Below are 6,000 nucleotides of genomic sequence, written 5' to 3' on the forward strand. Positions count from 1 at the left end.
CATAAGGATGTAATGCCTTAAGCATGGGGAGTCATGGGTGCAATGCCATGACATGTTGTCGCACTAAAAAGAGGGCTTGGGTAAGGCATGGAGTTGCAACAACAACAAGGTGGATGCAAGAGCATGTTGCCCTAGCACAAACACAATCTATATGTACATGCCAAAAGAGGGCTTATCCTACACATGAGCCATGTATATAGATGCATGTGATAGCAGCATGAGAAGTTGGACTTGAAGTGGGACTGCAAATCAAGCATGAGTAGAAGTCTTGATGCCTAACATAATTATAGTCTAAGTAGGAAAGAATTTAAAGTCCAAGTAGGAGTGATTACTGGCACAACTTACAAGGAAAATTCCTGGTAGAACTAGTAGCACTTCTAGTCTAACAAGGAGTGGGCGGTGCCACTTTATAAATAGGAAAGGCTAGAGAAAATCTTGAGAGTGATATAGAGAGGGAGATCATGAGGGAAGTTTGAACTCACCGAAGCTATTATGGAAGTTTGGCTAAAGTCTTATATTCTTATTTAGTGAGTTAATAAAATACATGTTGGGGTTGGTGCCCTATAAACCTCATGTTTGCCTTGCATGTTGTTACCATCTCATAGGGGAAGGTGTAGACTATCTTAGAGAGCTTCAAAACGCCACATAGACATGAGAATTTATGTGGGAATTTTGCGCTTGTGATAGACCTTTAAAAGTTTGTTCAAGGGGAGCCTTCATCTCCCTCCATATATTTAATTATTTGCTTGTTTTTTCAACCCTATTAATGCAACACAAGTGAATTTGCCCAAAGATTTATAAGAAAATTCATATTAGTTGTGTTCAACCTGTTAAATTCTACTAGGCTTATGTACCGGTATGTAAATTATAGCTTCTTCCCTAAAGCCCAAATTTTTCTTTGGTTTCATGGTGTCAACATTTCATGAAAGTAAATGATGCATTGAAGAGTAAATTTACCTAAAATTGAATATGGTGTGCTAGGACATAGAGATTTATTAAACATCGACTAAACTCTAGGAAAATGTGAGGGTGGCTTGAAACCTAAATTTGAGCAAATAAAGAATCCGTTTGATAGTGCTTTTAGAAAACACTTATACTACAGGGAAAAAAAAACATTTTTGAAGAAAAATGAAGCGTTTGACAAAATTTAGAAAATACTTTTAGAAAGTTCAAAATTAAATTATTTGTAATGCTTCTTGGAGAAACACTTTACAGTTTATTCTCCCAAAAATACTTTTAGAGAAAACCCTTCCACTAAAAGCATTTAAAATAGAAAGTCAAGCAAATCTACTTAAATTTGCCAAAGCACTACTAAAAAAATCCATAGAAAAAAAAAGGAAAAACAAGCAGAGTTGTGTATATTCATAAAACTGAGCAGCATAATTTCTTGAAATATTTTATGATTTTATGCATACCTCCATCCTGGGATATAGACTGACGTTGCAACCTTGATTGCAAGATATGTCTGTTCTTTCTAGAGTTGGAAGATTTTTCTTCCTTCTTCGTAGCTACGGCCAAATGTTGTTCGAGAAATCACATCCCATGTCAAATTTTCAAGATAGGGCCAAACATCCAACTCTCGTGATCCCTCCACCGAAAGCTACAACTCAAATGAAATGTTGGTAACATATTCTATAACATGTTCGACCACAAAATAAATTAATAAAGACCAAAAACATCTCTTTCAGTGGTAAAATTATGGAAACGGCCCATTGGAGAAAAGGGAAAAAGACTATGCGAGTATGTGAAAAAGAAAGGGAAAAAGAAAGGAAAAGGTAGGACACTTGGTATGTGAAAAACTAGTCACCAGTACTTCATTAAAATGACTGAAATATTTGGGAATTCTGATGTTTATACAGGTTTTTATAGGATTAAATATAATTAAAAAAAAATTAGAAATTTTTCTAGATGGAAAGCTAGGTTGATGATCTTTCTGGAAACTAAGGTGAAATATTCTCGTTTAAAAACTGGGTTGATGATCTTTCTACGTTTGGCCCATTGACGGGTTTTTTTAACTTATGCAGCAATTTTAAAAAATTATTATAAAAAAATGGTAGTTGTGAAAATATTGATAGATTTACGGCAGTTTTGGCCACGTGGAATGTGCCTTTTGAAGAGACACCTTCCACAATTTTCAAAATCATGAAAGAATTGAATTTAAGGTAAAGGTGTCTCTTGAAGAGACACCTTCTACAATTCCAAAAAATTGGATTTATATTAAAGGTGTCTCATGAAAAGACACTTTCCACGTGGCAAAAAATTCAATATGCATTAAAGGTGTCTCTTGCAAAGACATTTTCTACGTGGCAAAAAATTTAATATGCATTAAAGGTGTCTCTTCATTTGACAAATTTGAATGTCTCATAAATTTGATTTTAAAACTAAAGATGTCTCTTGAAGAGACACCTTCTATAATTCCTAAAAATTTTAGTTTATACAAAAGGTGTCTCTTGAAGAGACACCTTCTAGAATTCCAAAAAATTAGATTTATACTAAAGATGTCTTTTGGAAAGACACTTTCCATAATTCCACAAAATCCAATATGTATTAAAAATTGTGGAAATGATTTTAAAGCTAAAGATGTCTCTCTTCAATGTATGAAAATTGTGGAAAGTGTCTCTTCAAGAGACACTTTTAGTATAAACCCAATTTTTTTAAATAATGGAATGTGTCTCTTCAAGAGACACCTTTAATATAATTCCATTTTTTAGGAATTGTGAAAGGTGTCTCTTGACATCTTCCACAATTTTAAAAATATTGGGTTTATACTGAAAGTGCCTGTTCAAAAGACACTTTCCACAATTTCCATTCAAACAGTGGAAAATTTTGAATTTATGCTGAAGGTGTCTCTTGAAGAGACACCTTCCATAATTACAAAAAAAAATGGAATTATATTCAGACGCCTTTCATAATTTTTAAAAAAATGGGTTTATACTGAAAGTGTCTTTTGAAGAGACACTTTCCACAAATTTTCAGCAATTTTTAAGTGGAAATTTCGAATTTTGAAAAGGGACATTCTACAATTCCCAAAAAATAGAATTATACTAAGGTAAGAGACACCTTCCATAATTTGAAAAAAAAAAAAGGGTTTATACGGAAAGTATCTCTTCAAGAGACACTTTCCACAATTTTCATTATTTTTTTTTTAAAAATTGATTTATACTGAAAGTGTCTCTTCAAGAGACACTTTCCACAATTTCCATACACAACAGAAAATTTTGAATTTATGCTAAAAGTGTCTCTTCAAGAGACACCTTCCACAAAAGAAAAAAAAAATCTATCTCTTAATTAGTATTACCTACTGTACAACCAAATGTTTAAAGTTTATCACCTGTATACATTATAATCAATATTTTGACATTCAATCCAAAACCAATGAAAACAAGTAAACCAAATGTCAAAATCAACACCTTTTCAAAATAATAACAATACTATTTTGTGTAAAATAAGTCCAAAATAGATAGAATACTATAGAACTTACGTTAATAAAAAATTAGTTAATCCAAAATATAACAAGTAAAAACATACATCTTGAGTATTTGTCCAAAATAATGATATGCAAAATACTAATAGTATCCAAAATACAAGTCATATGTAGTTACATCCTCAATGTGTACCGCACGAAGAAGCCTTCCTCTTCCATAGCAGACGTTTATGATGTGCATGCTCCACTATTGGTTCTATGGGGCTAACATGTAACCCTCCATGAGCTCCATGACCACGTCTCCTACCACGTCCTCGACCATGTCCTCGACCACGATTAGTCTTTTGTCCTTGCTGATCATCATTTGCTATATGAACTAACTTCTCATCAACCAATGTAGCCTCTATCGATGGTGGTGATGATGCAACAAGTGGTACTACAGGTGGGTTGGATGGCACCTCCATAGGTGTAATAGGTGTCTCCTGAACAAGTGGCAGGCTAATGTCAATCGATGGTGCATCTCTAAGAACAGATGTATGCCTAGTCCCTCTCGTATGAGCCCTTCGCCCTCTAGTTCGTACACCTCCTGATCGAGTAATGGATGATATCGGCTGCTAATGAGGTGGTGGACTATAGTAAAATGGACGTACCATTATGGGAAATAACACATCTCATCTAAAGAAGAGAGTCCTTTTGATATAATCTAGGCATTAAAGTTTATCATTGAGATCAACTAAAATGAATCGCTACATGATTTGCACGCTCCCTTAATTTTCATTTCCTTATTTTTTTTTTCCTTCATATTAATTCCACCACCAAATCTGATAAAATCAAAATTAAGTTTTTTAAGCCTCTAAGTGATAAAAAAAGACCTTCTATCGAGAAAGGGGGTTATTTCTTAACACAGAGAGTCAACATAGAAGACCTTTATTGAAAATGGTGTTGCTGCTTTGAAAAGCTTGAATGGACAAGACTCTAAGTTGAATTGATGGGAAGAGGAAGAGACGCAGTTTATTAGGACTTTAAGATAAATATTTTTCTCCTCCACACCATCCTTTGATATCGGTTACTTGTAACTCATCAATTGACCAACTTCGTTTATATGATTTATTATTATTTTTTCTAGTTTTTCTAATAAAAACATTTCTTTGGTTTGAAGAAATATACATGTTAATGGTTTGGATAGAGAATCTTTCTATTTAAAATATTTTTCATCAAAATTTAAAAAAAAAACCGATATAAATATTTTAATTTTTTTTTAAATATTTTCTAAAATTTATCAACCTTATTTTATAAAATTTTCTAAAATTATAAATAATAATGTAATAATAAATGTTTTTTCATAAAATTAATTTTTTATAATTTTAGAATATTTTATAAAATAAAGTTGATAAAATTTAGAAAATATTTTTTTAAAATTTAAAATCTTTTACAATGTTTTTTTTTTTTTTAATTTTGATGAAAAATATTTTAAATAGAAAGATTCTCTATCCGAACCATTAACATGAATATTTCTTCAAAGCAAAGAAATGTTTTCATTAGAAAAACTGGAAAAAATAATAATAAATCATATAAACGAAGTTGGTCAATTAATGAGTTACAAGTGACCGATGTCAAAGAATGGTGTGGATGAGAAAAATATTTATCTTAAAAGTCGCAATAAACTGTGTCTCTTCCTCTTCCCATCAACTCAACTTAGAGTCTTGTCCATTCAAACTTTTCAAAGCAGCAACACCATTTTCAATAAAGGTCTTCTATGCTGATTTTTTTTGTGTTCAGAAATAACCCCCTTTCTCAATAGAAGGTCTTTTTTTTTTTTATCACTTAGAGGCTTATAAAACTTAATTTTGATTTTATCATATTTGGTGGTGGAATTAATATGAAGGAAAAAAAATAAGGAAATGAAAATTAAGGGAGCGTGCAAATCATGTAGCGATTCATTTGAGTTGATCTTGATGATAAACTTTAATGTCTAGATTAAATCAAAAGCACTCTCTTCTTCAGATGAGACGTGTCATCTATTATTTCACCATCCTTGTAACACACAATTGTAAGCAAACTATCCATTGATGTACCTAAAAAGAATCAAATAAAAGATATATAAGACTAAATCAAATTTGGTCTTATAAATCAAATTTGGGGGGATTCGAACCCCCAATAAAAGGTTCAACATGCATCCCCTGCTCCACTAGGACAAACTTGCCCCTTGATATATGATATGCACTAAAGAAATATATATCAAAAGTCAGGATATAAATACAATATCAAAAAACACTTTAAATAAAAAATTAATTATAACTATTTTATAATTGAATGAAAAATTTTCATTTAATTGATTAGTAAAAATATATCATAATTTTATTCATAGTGTTTTTAATATTATTAATATATTAAAATTTTATATATTTATCATCATTTATTTTATAATATATCATAATTTTTTAAATAGATTTTAAAATTAAATATGTTATAATCACATTTCACAATATTATCATCAAATAATATTTTATATAATTTATTAACATGTACATACAAAATTGAGTTTTTTTTTTGCCACTTGGGGGGATTCGAACCCC

General features: G+C 31.0%; 1 pseudogene; it reads right to left on the bottom strand.

Annotated features, from left to right (window-relative positions):
- The window catches only part of LOC117908204, a 47,543-nt pseudogene extending 43,655 nt beyond the window's left edge, over nt 1-3,888 (bottom strand).
- Nucleotides 3,889-6,000: the final 2,112 nt, after the last annotated feature.

This window comes from Vitis riparia, chromosome 19, assembly GCF_004353265.1.
Source record: "Vitis riparia cultivar Riparia Gloire de Montpellier isolate 1030 chromosome 19, EGFV_Vit.rip_1.0, whole genome shotgun sequence".
NCBI classification, from domain to species: Eukaryota; Viridiplantae; Streptophyta; class Magnoliopsida; order Vitales; family Vitaceae; genus Vitis; species Vitis riparia.